The sequence below is a fragment of the Frieseomelitta varia genome, unplaced genomic scaffold, assembly GCF_011392965.1.
Source record: "Frieseomelitta varia isolate USP_RPSP 00005682 unplaced genomic scaffold, Fvar_1.2 scaffold_214, whole genome shotgun sequence".
Lineage (NCBI taxonomy): Eukaryota > Metazoa > Arthropoda > Insecta > Hymenoptera > Apidae > Frieseomelitta > Frieseomelitta varia.
The window spans coordinates 647436-661883 of record NW_025109906.1 but is presented as its reverse complement, the minus strand read 5'-3'; the positions used below and the strand labels follow the sequence as shown (position 1 = coordinate 661883).

General features: G+C 32.0%; 1 non-coding gene across 1 annotated transcript; it reads left to right on the top strand.

The window, feature by feature from the left end:
- Positions 1 to 14119: 14119 nt before the first annotated feature.
- LOC122527307 lies at positions 14120 to 14240 on the top strand. Its single transcript, XR_006306320.1, has one exon. It is a non-coding gene; the product is annotated as a U5 spliceosomal RNA (small nuclear RNA).
- Positions 14241 to 14448: the final 208 nt, after the last annotated feature.

Sequence of the window (14448 nt, the reverse complement as noted above, 5' to 3'; positions counted from 1 at the left end):
ACATTCCCAATTTGCCACGTGATATCCTCGTCAGTTCACTTTGCAGCCGGAGAGAGAGAGTTTCAGTTCAGAAGACATCTTAAAATTAGCTCGACCGTTTAATGGACATTTTGTCGCTGCTATCTTTCCGACTTTCCGGGCAAATTGACTTGCGATTGAATTATAGGAGAATAATGAAGGAGAAGTGAAGGAATTAGAGGGGTAGATTGCATCGAAGCTAGAAAGTGCTGAGAAATTTTGAGAGTATAAAACGCTCCAACGTGACGAAACTTGTAGTGTCCGTAAATCATTAAAGAGTTGCATGCAATTTGAGAAAAGTCAGAAAAGTCGATTTTACAAAAATTGTACATTCTGTACGATTCTTCTGACACTTTAGAACACTCTGGAACAATGATGGCGAACCTATGACCCGCGGGTCAGACACTGACCCACGCGTTGATTTTTATAAACTTATCGTCATATATATAAAAGAATTTTAATTACTTTTCGAACCCCTCTTTTCAAAAAATGTTAAGAAAATTACAAGTATTCGGTTAGAGGTTAAAAGTGAGAAATAAATGCATAATTGTGTTTTATAAAGGATTTACGGCTTGGTTATGTATACATATAGGTGTTTTAAGTCTTAAATGTTATATGAGTTACTTGTGTCCAAAAAATTTTATATAGCGCTTACGATTAAACAGATGTAATAAACACTAAAAAACATACTAGATCCTATTCTCAGAATGGGGCAGTTTTGCTAGTTTTTTATATAATAAAAGAGAACAGACAAAAAAAAAAATATATATATATATATATATATATATATATATATATATATATATATATATATATATATATATACATCTAATGTAGAGTGCAGGGGTGACTGGGCATGATGTCACCCCTTCTATATCAATTTTTTGACGTCGACATTTATTTTTTGCCCTTCAGTTGCAAAAGTAAAAGTTGTAAAACAAAAAGGAAACATAAACTTTTTAGAGGATTATAAAAGTGAGAACCAAAAAAAAGTAATTTTTAACCATCCTCCCCTCCCTCTTTCCAAGTGACGCCACTGACTTAGTGATTCACGAGCTAGTACTAAAAAAAATAATGAACAAATTTTGACCTACTTCTCAAAACGATTCGCCGTCACATAATTGACTTTCGTCGGCATCTAACTCTCGTTTTCCTCGAGATGGAATTTTCAAAATATCTGAAAGACTGATTTACCAGAAATATCTGGAAATATTTGTGGTAATATTCTCAAAGTTATCGCCTAGTAGTTTGATTTGTACATCTTTCTTTTTTTATTAACGAAGAAAATTCCTGACGAAAACGTTCATCTTCAAACCTGTCATTTTATTTAGAAAAATTGGTATTTCAAATTGGCTTCGACAAGTATTAACTTGCCTCTTGTTAATTTAGAAGAATTTTCTTCGGATGAAATCATCTGGGATCGATGAAAGAGCCATAACTAAACTACTACTACTGAACAACATATTCTATTTTAATGATATTATAATATAATATTATATAATATATAATATAATACAATATAATATATAATATAACAAAATATATAATAAAATATAATATTATAATATAATATAATATAATATATAATATAATAAAATATAATATTAGAATATGATATAATATATAATATAATATAATAAAATATTCTTCTTTTTTAATGAAATGTACATATTCTTTTAATTACGAAATGTAATTTTATCTCCAAAAAAGATTCTTCAATTTTTCTCATTTCTGTATTTCTACATATCGATTCTTTAATAATTTTCATTCTAGATTGAAGCTACCTTCTGTCAAGTATATAATAAGTTATCTATTGATAGTTGACGACAAAAGTGTGCATTAGAATTCGGTTTCTAATGAAGAGATCGAGACACTTACGAAAGACATTTACGAAATATAAATTATTTTTTCCAATTCCAGTCCACGTGAAACAGTTGAGTCTCTAAGGATTTACGTAACGCTGTTTTCCACGGAAGAGGAGAAGGCGAGGTGAAGAAATCCCGAAATGTAATATAACTTGATGGTTTCTGTCGTTATGAATAACAGAATTTTTTTCAAATGCTTCTAATCGAAAGCGGTGGTCACGTTACGCAACGTTTTATTCACTTTTCAACGTGAAGCGTAAATTTAGAAATGTTCGAAGTTCAAAAACGTAAATTGTTCTATGGGGTGAAACTTTCTGCTTCTTTCTTTTCCGTTTTTTCTTCATATTCGAACATGGCGATCCCTTGAAATTTGAATGCGCGCAACAAGGCGAAAAGAGCGAGCAGGAGTCAACCGGTTTCACGGTAGGAATCGTATAATTTCGTTCGAATTCGTTGTCCGGCCATTGACCAACTCCATGCGCTGTTTTGTGCTTCCATTTCTGCACTCGAGCCGGCAGGAAACGACGAAAAAGAATTCGTTGGCGGATTTCCCGGACGAAACTGGTTTCGGAGGGGCAAAACCCTCTTTACGATCCTGTTCTGGACACGGTTCTTTTCGAGCCAGCATCAAAGGCTTATCGTAGGGCGTGTAATGAGAATAACTCCCTTTCTCTTCTTCTTCTTCTTCTTCTTCTTCTTCTCCTCCTCTTTCTCCTTCCATTTACTTTTTCGTGGAATTTCTTTCGGTAAGATAAAAAGTGCTGAGATAAATCGAAGATTAAGAGCATGGTTGCAATACGTTTCTTCTGATAATTGAATGTTTTCAGAATACTAAAGAATTTAAACACACACACACACACACACACACACACACACACACACACACACACACACACACACACACACACACAGAGGGCGTACCAGTGTTGAAGTTTTTTTTTTTTTTTTTAATAAAGAAAACTGCAACAGACTCATTTGAGTCTATCAGTAATTCAGATAGATTTCTTTCAGTAAGATAAAAAGTACTGAGATAAATCGAAGATTAAGAGCATGGTTGCAATACGTTTCTTTTGATACTTAAATATTTTCAGAATACTAAAAAACACACACACACACACATACATACAAGACGTCCCAGTGTTGAAGTTTTTTTTTTTTTTTTTTTTAATAAAGAAAACTACAACAGACTCATTTGAGTCTATCAGTAATTCAGATAGATTAGGTTAAAAATAGCATGTGGAAGGGAAGCACCTTTGTGTGTTTTTACGACAATAACACAATAGTGCGTTTTTAGCTTCTTATTAAGTTTAGCTTCTTATTAAGCTTTTTATTAAGCTTCTTATTAAGTTTTAGCTTCTTATTAAGTCATGTGATTTTGTTCTTTTTTAGTCTTCTGTGTGTTGAGCAGTTTGTTTGCCAGTTGTTGTCTGCTATTATGTGTTTTGGCATACTGTTTAAGTGTTGAAGCGATTCTAAAACCAGTGACGAACGAGATGTATCAAGAATCGAAAGTAGAATTTCTACATTCTCATCGTTTTGAAGTTTCAAGTTTGAAGATTCTATCGGGTATACTTGAATTTCTGAACTGCACAGGAATTAATAGTCGACATTATACGAGATTATTTCACCTGCGAAGGTGAGTGAAAAATGTAAGCTTAACATTTTTTAGCTTAAGTCCAAGAAACACAGTGTTTGAACGCGAAAATTGACAAAGTTCTAAATTGAGTTTTTCTCGAAAAACGAAGCATCTTGTGGAAAAGAAAGAATCACTCGCAGGTAAAATAATTCAATTCAGAATTCAAGTGCAGTTGATCAATTTTCAAAAACTGATTGTGAAACGTCAAATGAGAAGAATTTATTCTTTTCTTTTTCTTTTTCATCGTCCTTTTTTTGTTCGATACTGGTACACCCTGTATATCGTATCGATGTCCTCTCAGTTAACGTGTAAATAAAATGATATTACCGAGTTGACTTGATGGTACAATTAGTAATAGCGTGGCAGAGCAGTTCGCTGAAATTAGTAAATCCTGTTTGCGGTTTAACACACTTTCGCTTAAGCTGAAACTTCCGGGATCAACTTAACGTTAACAACGAGCACAGCTTTATGGGCAATCGCGCGAGTCTAAATCAACGAGTTACAAATGATTACCCACTTCGGGCGTCAGAGTTACGTCGTGACGCAAGCATTCGACATCCAAAGAAATTATCCAGCCGAAATTTTCCCATCTAATAAAAAAGAAGAAAAGAGAGACGTTGAAATTTTTTTCGAGTTACGAAACACCGTCGCCACACACGAATGAAGCGAATTTACGATTAAATAAATAATTACGCCGGATAAACGGAACCTGTTGTACATAAATTCGGCCCTCTAACTACATATGTATGTAAATTCTTCAAATATTTCGATATTTAGATAACACAAAAACGAATAAATTTAAATTTACGATAAAGTCAACGCAACTTTCTCAACGGAAACGGTCCCGCGCGCATCAATGTCAAGGTTGGCACCTGCTCTTGATCTTCGGATAAAACGGTGTGACGTAACGTATGCCTATAGACAAAGAAGAACAGGTTCATAAATTTTCCATCCCCGAGTGGAGCCATCTCGCAGGCAGATACGTAATGAAGACGATAATTAAGACAGTGCCAGATGCATAACGAAGCAAACAGTACAATAGCAACAGTACGATAGCATACACACGGCAACAAGTTGATCATTGAAACATCCTTGCCACGCGAATGATCGTTTGATATCGTTTTTCTCGGAGCGGCGTGTGTGTGATCGGTGCCGGCGTTGTTAAGTAACGAACATGTAATCATCGAACGATCGTGTAATCTGTTGCATGTTTGCTGTCGTTCGTATCGAATGTCAATTTCAATTTTAACGACGGAGGAAACGAGGAACGAGTGATTATCTCGCGAGCATTTTATCGAGATCGGCGCAATATAAGCAGATGCAATAATGCTCCGTTTTATTGGACTGATATTAATTAACTCTCGAACCGATACCAATTCATTTCACGTGAATTTCCATTACCCGAGGTTGAGTAATTATGTCGAAGTAACTTTCCACGTTACATGAGAAATGTATGGTCACGAGTGAATTCGAACGAATGGAATCCTACTACGTATATATGAGCACTTGTACAGTTTCAAAATTTCATTGCTATTAATTTTTCAGTCAAGATATTCGGCGGTTTGCATTCTAACTAAATTTAACAATTTTTTGATCTGTTCAGTCAGAAGAGACGGCAGAATAAACTAACTGATCGTGCAATAGGACGTGTAACTGTCGGGTGAAGAAGTCTCATTGTCTCCAGAATTCCTTCCTTAATTAATTATCTTTCATTTCCTGCCGCGTGTCCAAAAAAAAAAACGTGGTTTACAATCATAAAGTAAATCTACGTAGTTTATAATAAATAATTAGTTTAATATTTAAGTACATACATACCATTTGTCTTATGATGGTTTGTCTTAAAATGGGTGTACAGATGCGTCTGAGTGCGTATTAGGATAAGATTCTAATTAGAGAGTCGTGGCAGCGTGCAGAGATTATGCTGGATAATTATGCTTTGAGGGAATTATATTTCGAGGCAATTATACAGAGAGCTTAATATCTCTTTGTCAGTTCCCTAATTATTAATTAAATATTAATAAACTTAATATTGATAATTTAAATATTAATAAACTAACTTTAATATAAGTATTAAGTATAGTTAAATTATATTAACAAAGTCACTACTTATTATTTAAATATTAATAAACCAACTATTTATCACTTAAATATTATTAAACCAACTATTTATGTATTATAAGCCACATATCTTGAGGGAATTATACAGAGAGCTTAATATCTCTTTGTCAGCGCCGTATTCAGTTTTCCTTAATTATTAATAAACTAACTTAATAATATTATAATACAACTATAATATAACTTTTATAATATATATAATATAACTTTATTATAAGTTTTTATACTTAAATTATATCAACAAAGTAACTTATTACTTAAATATTAATAAACCAACTATTTATCACTTAAATATTATTAAACCAACTATTTATATATTATAAGCCACATATCTTGAAGAAATTATACAGAAATAATATCTCTTTGTCAGCGCCGTATTCAGTTTTCCTTAATTATTAATAAACTAACTTTATAATATTATAATATAACTATATAATAACTATTATAATATATATAATATATAACTTTATTATAACTTTATTATAAGTTATTGTACTTAAATATATCAACAAAGTAACTACTTATTACTTAAATATTAACAAATTAACTATTTATCACTTAAATATTATTAAACCAACTATTTATATATTATAAGCCACATATCTTGAAGAAATTATACAGAAATAATATCTCTTTGTCAGCGTCGTATTCAGTTTTCCTTAATTATTAATAAACTAACTTTATAATATTATAATATAACTATATAATAACTATTATAATATATATAATATATAACTCTATTATAAGTTATTATACTTAAATTATATCAACAAAGTAACTATTTATATATTTATATATTTAACTATTTCTATATATATGTATATATTATAAGCCACAGTTGATTTTGTGTTATTTTCACACAGTAATTAAATAGAATTTATTACCAATATTTTCATCTTCCCTCCTACTACGTCATCAAATATTATCTATGCCTCGGAGAAGTAGGTACTTGGCGTGAAAATGGTTAATACATCCACAAGCGGATCACGAGTGTCGTCTGACATCGTTTCGATCGCCTTCGCGCGTCATTCGCTTGTCTTCGCGATCGAGACGCAGCGTCGAATGTCACGAGAGTACGAGACGAAGAAGAGGAGACAAAGAAGATCCGGCCGACGTTGAAGACTCGACCGAAACGCCGTTTTCGACAGCGAAACACACCACCGATCGATTGCAAAAGGTTGACGACACCTTTGAGACGGTTCCGCCCGCGGCGTTTCTTGATCTTTGCCCGTTAAATCCTCGGTTTAAAACGACGAGACGCGATGCCTGGAATTATAATCGAGACTCGAGGGCGTAATGTAGGGTGCGCCGCAGCGTTGAACACAGTTTCGGTGCTTTCGTGACTGTTCGAGCAGTTCGATTAACCTTCGACGAAACAAAGGACTGCGCTCGCGCGTTTTCAAAGACGAGTTATAGTTAGGTTATAGTTTGTTATGTTATTACTTGTATTATTACTACTAGTTATTACTTGTATTATTACTTACACGTTTCAGCTGAATCGATTAGCTTCGTCAAATAGAGGAATCGACGGGGCAATATATATTTTCCTTTCTTGGAGTATCTCATAAAATCTCCACTCGAATAAAAAAACTATAGAATCTATTATTACTGAAGAATTTATTAGAATCTATTATTGTAAAATCTCAACTCACAAACGTGGAATCTATCGTAGAATCTATTGTCACAAGTGTCTATTGGCATCTGGAAGTTTAAGTTGTTTATTATTTTGTCATTTAATCAAATGCTAAGATTTAATAAATGCATCTGAAAGATGGTGAGAGTCACTAGACTGCGTAAAACGTGAAAAATTTATATTCAGGAAACATAAAAAATTGAAACTTGGAAAGGAACTTTTCCCCGATTGAAATATCACATTTTTAATTATTCAGCTGTCACAGTTACGTCAAACCCGTGCTTTTCCATCATGTTACGTTCTACTTCTGCACAGCGTTAATATAAAAAAAAAACCTTTGAATTTGATTTTCATTTGCAAACCATTGAAACAATTAAAAATTTATTCGTATCGCTACAATTTTGTTGTTTCACTTTTTTTAATTTCTACGGATATGAAGTTAAATTAAAGCCAAATTAAATTGCCGAAGAGTTTGTGAGAAAAAAAATTATACCGAATTTTACCAGTGATTTTCTAGTAAAATACGACTCATACGACTCTCTAACGGGTCGTTTATGTAGTTGACAAGTTTACAGTACGTTCGTACATTTTTATTTCTACTGCCGTCCCGTGTTTTATTAAATTTTCAAAGAACCACTCGTTCCTGTTGATTGAAATTGGTAAAAATTCATTTCATTCTTTTTTGTTCTCTAAATTTTCTCGATTACTCTCAAAGCTAGGTCATTTGTAAGAATTCTTTTTTTTTTATTTCAACGCTAGAATTTCTTATTTTTACAATTATTAAAAAATATATAGGAATTTGTTAATGTCGAAATTATATAATAAAATAATATTGTATATAAATATATAGCAATTTGTTAATGTTGAATTTAAATATTATACGAAAGACTATATTTTAAAATTTACTGTGCATTTCATATCACCGCAATTACCTTTGTAACTCGCTTAATAATTTTCAAAATACTGCTGTATATAATAAATATTGCTCTCTCTCTATCACGTTACGATTATATTTAATTAGTTGCACTAAATTAATTATATGAGAAAATTAATCGTAATACTAAAATTCAATTCAATTAAATCCAATCAGCAATTAATGCTTAAATCCACTAGAATTACCAAAGTGGTAGCAATTCCTAATTTTCCAAAAATGAAAATTTTATATCATTTATAAAATAGTATATTTTTAGATTGCTCGAGTTATTTTTAATTGCATTTTTAACTTTTGTGCTCTTTATTGCATTGTTAACTTTTTCTCGTATCTTGCTTTATACTTTAATGTCTTTAATGTCTTTGCTACAAGTACTATACTTTAGTCGCCGATAGTTCCACTGTTAATTTCGTGTTCGATCGTGATCGTGATCGTGATCATGTACTGATCGTATCGACAATACAACGTGACGGTGATCTCTGCAACAATGGCAACAGGTGCAAAAAGGAAAAACCTGCGCATAAATTAAGACACACACGTGAGCTTCATCGACATGTGGACAAATTAAAATGCTGCACGCCGCTGCTCGATACATGCTTTTTAACGACTTGGAGGCTGCAAAATTCAATGTTGCTCGTACCGCCAGTTGTATCTGACCAACGAGCGCAGCATTAGAAAGTAGCCATTATTCATCGACGTTCCCACAGCGTAGTCGTTTCAGCTGATTGATTTCATTTGTCACCAGGTTTCAATCCGATAATCGTCGCGCATAAATCGTCAACAACGGCACGTTCCATTGTTTCACGATTAATTGTAACAGATAGGAATGACGAACCCCTATTACTCTTCATTTTCAGTGGACTTAGTCCAATGTGACTTAGTTAATCAACGCGAAACTGATTGTTTTTCTTTCTATAGGATGGGCCGAATCTGACCTATTTTTTTTCTTCTTTTTCTTTTTAATAAAAGCATCACAATGTAAGGAAAAATTAATTTCGTTAATTGTAAATTAAATTTAAGTTCAAACGTGACTTTTTTCATTATGTTTCAAAAATTATTTCTTTTTTTCAAATGTCGACCGGTCACAGCGTTCGCAAATTTGTGCCTCCTATCATAAAAAGATTACGGATTTATTTTAGTAGGAAGCCTCAGAATTACAGAAGTGGTACGTTATAAATAAAGAAACAAATAGCTAACGCCGATGGTAATATAGCGTTTTGAACGTAATCATGTTAATTACAAATGTCTCTGCTGCGAAGCCATTACATTATTATAATATAATATGTTATTAGTATATTATATATCTTTATTTTTATTTTTATTTTTTATTTATTATTATTATTATATATTATATATATTATTATAATATAACATAAACAAATATTAGATGTCTTCATAACAGAGCCAACAGAGCGTTAAGGGTTGCAAAATAAGCAAATACATGATCGAACTCGAGAGCTTCTTAGTCACCTCTCATTAAACTAACGATAATCACGAAGATGAAGCGAAACCTGCCTACCGGGCGATAGGTTCATTGTAACATTCTTTCGTCTGATTCCGCACAAAAGTCACGATCAAGAGTCACGATAAAATCAGCCGAGTGATCCAAGTCTCAGTTCATCCGCGTTTCGTTGAACAAACTCCCAAGAGGGTCAAGATAACCAAGCGCGATCGAGATAACCAGCACAGGGGTAATTAGGGTTTCGCAGAAACGCAGCGAACAAACTGAAAGTTCACTGACTTTCACCCTAATATAGAGACGTTCTTGAGCAGAAGGACGTGCTCGGCGAGGACACGCGTTTAAGCATAAGTCACGACGACGGTGATTTGTCGTTGCCATAATCAGCCGCGTGTGGCCGTCGTCGAAAAAATCAGCTATGATTTCGGAATGGAATACTAGATCCACGTTACGTGAAGAAAATACACCTACGTACTCTCTGCTGTTGCCGATTTTCAGCATCCGAGCTGAAACTCTGTTTGTTTCGGAGCGACTCTTCGGCTTAACGTTGAACTTCCACATGCAAATATCACGCTACAGCTACGAAAAGTATTTGCACAATAATACATTTGTTACGAGATTCGCGTGCTACTTTATCGTGTGTTTAAATACACGAGAATTCCACCAAGTTTGCACGAGCTTGTACCAAGTCTCAGTCAATAAATGAATATTTATTGAATTTATTTGAACGTATTTATTTTCGCTATTATGTGAGGGAGGGTGGATTATAGAAATTCTAATTGTACAAACTGTTTATGCTCCGTGTATTTTGTATAAGCGGGCGTATTATGTATTAAATAATCTGATGAACATCGAATGACTTGAGAGTTAATAATATCTTTCTGTAACTACAAAAAATTTAATACTACGGAAATGAAACGTAGATGAGAATCATGTTCATTGGAAAACACGAATATTGTACAAATTGGAAAGACTGCTTCTCTGAGATAACAAACTATATTAGTTTTATAAAGATATTAGTATAAAATATATTTATATTTACTAATATATTTATTAGTTATAAATATATTAGTATTACTATATATTATAATACATAGTAATATATAATATATATATATTACTATTATATATTAATATAAATATTGATATATAAGTGATATATAATTAATATTAATAATAATAATATATAATATAATTATATATTATTATAATAATATATAATAATATATAATATGTATATAATTAATATTAATAATAATAATATATAATTAATAATAGTAATATATAAGTAATATATAATATATTACTATTACATATTAATATAAATATTACTATATAAGTAATATATAATATATAACATATTAATTTTTTAAATAGTTTAGTCGTTTAATTAAATACCTATACTTATCCAAAAGAGAGGAGCTGCAAAAGAGAAACTGGGATTTATCACGAATTATTACAGAAATTATAGTCAGAATTGAGTTTCATCGTCAGAGAGTTTCTGAGCTTTCATGCAATTTGTAGTGTGCTTTACAGAGTCTCAAACTCTCACATTAATTTCTAAATAAGTTGTAGTTTGTTACAATCACAAGCATTTCGAAATTACAATTACAATCGTCGTAGACTTCACACTAATTGTCTGAGGATCAGAAAGTTGTGCAAGTCCATTTAGTAGGTTTCACGCTCACAAGGCTACGAAAGTCTGTACCCTTCGATCGTTAGACTGTCCTCGACAGATCGCCACGGCCTTGCATTCGGCGGAGTTCAAGGTCTTCCAACTTCTCTCGGAAATCCTTCACGCAGCCTGTCACGAATTTTTAGATTCTATCTATTCTCGATAATATCATAATGGTTAGATAAAAGCATATTTTCTTGTGTAATATTTTCCTGCAACTATTCTAAAATCTAACATTATGAAAATGAAACGTAGACTCTGATGAGAAAACGTTTCATTGGAAAATAGTAATGTGCACAAATAATTCTTGTGCATTCTTGTGCAATTTATATCCAGAATTGGCCATAAATCTAGAACTATTGCTAGATTAGTCAGAGTAATATGTTTTTCATGTTTTTGTTAAAAGGTACACGTATGCACATATGTGTTACAATATTTGTTGCTTTTATATCTGTTCCATTGCATCGTAGGCGAATAAAATTGTCAAACTGTTACGTGACAATTTTAATAGCTGCATGTCGTAATATTATACAATTTAATATGTAAATGCGATTTCTACCTCCTATCGACGTTGATACCAAGTAATAGGTGAAAGTGATAATACCATAATTACTGCTGAATATATTACAATGTTATAATGTTCACGTTTTTTCATACATTTTTCGTGCATTTGTTGTCGCAAACTTGCATCGTATTTATATATTTCTTCATACATACTTGCACGTGCCTTGTGCATGTTTGCAAATATTTTTCGTGGCTATTGTTATATACCTTTCTCACATGCAAGTGTGTACGAGAAACAGAAATATTTTTCATACACACTTGCGCTCTTTGCATGTTTTACGTGCGTAAACACCGTCAGTCAGAGTTATCGATGTAATAATAATTTACTATTAATCACCTCCGAATACGGTATGAATCCTAAAAGCACACAGTTATTATTAACACAGAGCACCGAAGCTCTGTTCATCGTAAATTTACAATCGTCGTCGCGTGAATTTTTTAAAATCAAATCGAACAAACATATCTCTTCCCACGAGGACACGGTTTTAATTTATCGCCTCTGTTCGTTTTTGTACTTCTGCATATTGATCAGCGTTACACGTAACACATAACTGTACGTATATTAAACTCGTGTCCCGTTGCGGCTAATAAAATGAATCATGTCGTTCGCGTCATGCACGTCAAACATCATCGCGTCCACTATTTTATCTGCTGTACCGGCGTACGTACATAACTATCAACATTTTTCTTTATCTGCCGTTCGAAAAAGACAACATTCTCCTAACGTTTCGTTGAAATCTATGCTCATTTATCCAGCGCACGAATTAATTCCCTCTCTGTGAGAAGATACACACCTCGACAGTTGCTCAAGCTTTGTAATAACTTTCTCGACATCTCCTCTCGTCGTCTCCCAAAATATACGAAAACACACGCGTCGGCCACTAATCTTGATCAATTTCAAAAACCTCTCGGTTGCCATGTTTTCTGCTTCATTATACTTTCAACGCGTTCATAACGCCTTCTGACGCCGGCGTTGTCCCGACAAAATTGTGCCGAAACTTAGCAAAAACAACCGAAGTGATCTCAATTAAAACTATATTAAATATATTAAATATTAAATTAATAAAAAAATTCCAGAATTCTCGTAATTCTAAATTCCAAATAAAATAAAAATATATTAAATAATAAGTTAATAAAAAAATTCCAGAATTCTCGTAATTCTAAATTCCAAGTAATAAAAATATATTAAACATATAATAATATATATTAAAAATATATTAAAAATAATAATATATATAATAATATATATTATAATATATAAAATATATAATAATATATATTAAAAATATATTAAATATTAAATTAATAAAAAAATTCCAGAATTCTCGTAATTCTAAATTTCAAGCAATAAAAATATATTAAATATATAACAATATATATTAGAAATATATTAAATATTAAATTAATAAAAAAATTCCAGAATTCTCGTAATTCTAAATTCCAAATAATAAAAATATATTAAATAATAAATTAATAAAATAATTCCAGAATTCTCGTAATTCTAAATTCCAAGTAATAAAAATATATTAAACATATAATAATATATATTAAAAATATACTAAGAATAATAATATATATAATAATATATATTATAATATATAAAATATATAATAATATATATTAAAAATATATTAAATATTAAATTAATAAAAAAATTCCAGAATTCTCGTAATTCTAAATTTCAAGCAATAAAAATGTATTAAATATATAACAATATATATTAGAAATATATTAAATATTAAATTAATAAAAAAATTCCAGAATTCTCGTAATTCTAGATTCCAAGTAACTTATTTAAAAAAAGAAAGAGGGAAGAAGCGGAACAAATCAACTCCCAAGAATCTCTGCTCCAAAGACATAAATTCATAATACAAAGTGAAATGACACTCGACTCAGAAAGCAATTTATCGAGCATGTCGTCAGTTTCACTACGATCGTAACTTCGCCTCGACATTGACATTTCGGGCGTAGAATTCGGATTGGTGGCGGCGCACGAAAGAGCTGTTCACCGTTCTGTAACCGCGGGTTCAATAAACCGCGTGCGTTCGTAAACGCGGACGTAAACGCGGCTGCGGCAGCGAATCTGCGTAAATTTGTTAAAAATTCACGCACGAGGGTCAAACGTGCACGGCGTACGTACATCAACGACCAGCTAAGGCAACAAAATGTATTCAACCGCCGTATCTCTCGTGATCTGGCAATGTGCCTCCACTTCGCGTGTTCCACTCTTGTTTCCCCTTCAAATCACGCATAAATCTTTCGCCTTTTACTAAAGATTGTTCCGTGGATGGCAGAACAATTGAAATGAGTCTGTAAGACAATTTTTCGTCGTTCGATGAAAACAAATTTTCCTTGTAGAAGCGCTGTAATCTCGTGTAAATCGAGATGTTTAGGCGCGAAATTAGGCACGTAGGTAATCGTAGTACGAAATAGAGAACCGGTATTCACCATTTCAATGGTGTTTGATATTTGTGATTTAAGTAAGTTAATAGTAACGACAGATTATGCGAATATTATACTATATAATATACTAATATTTACTAATATTTACT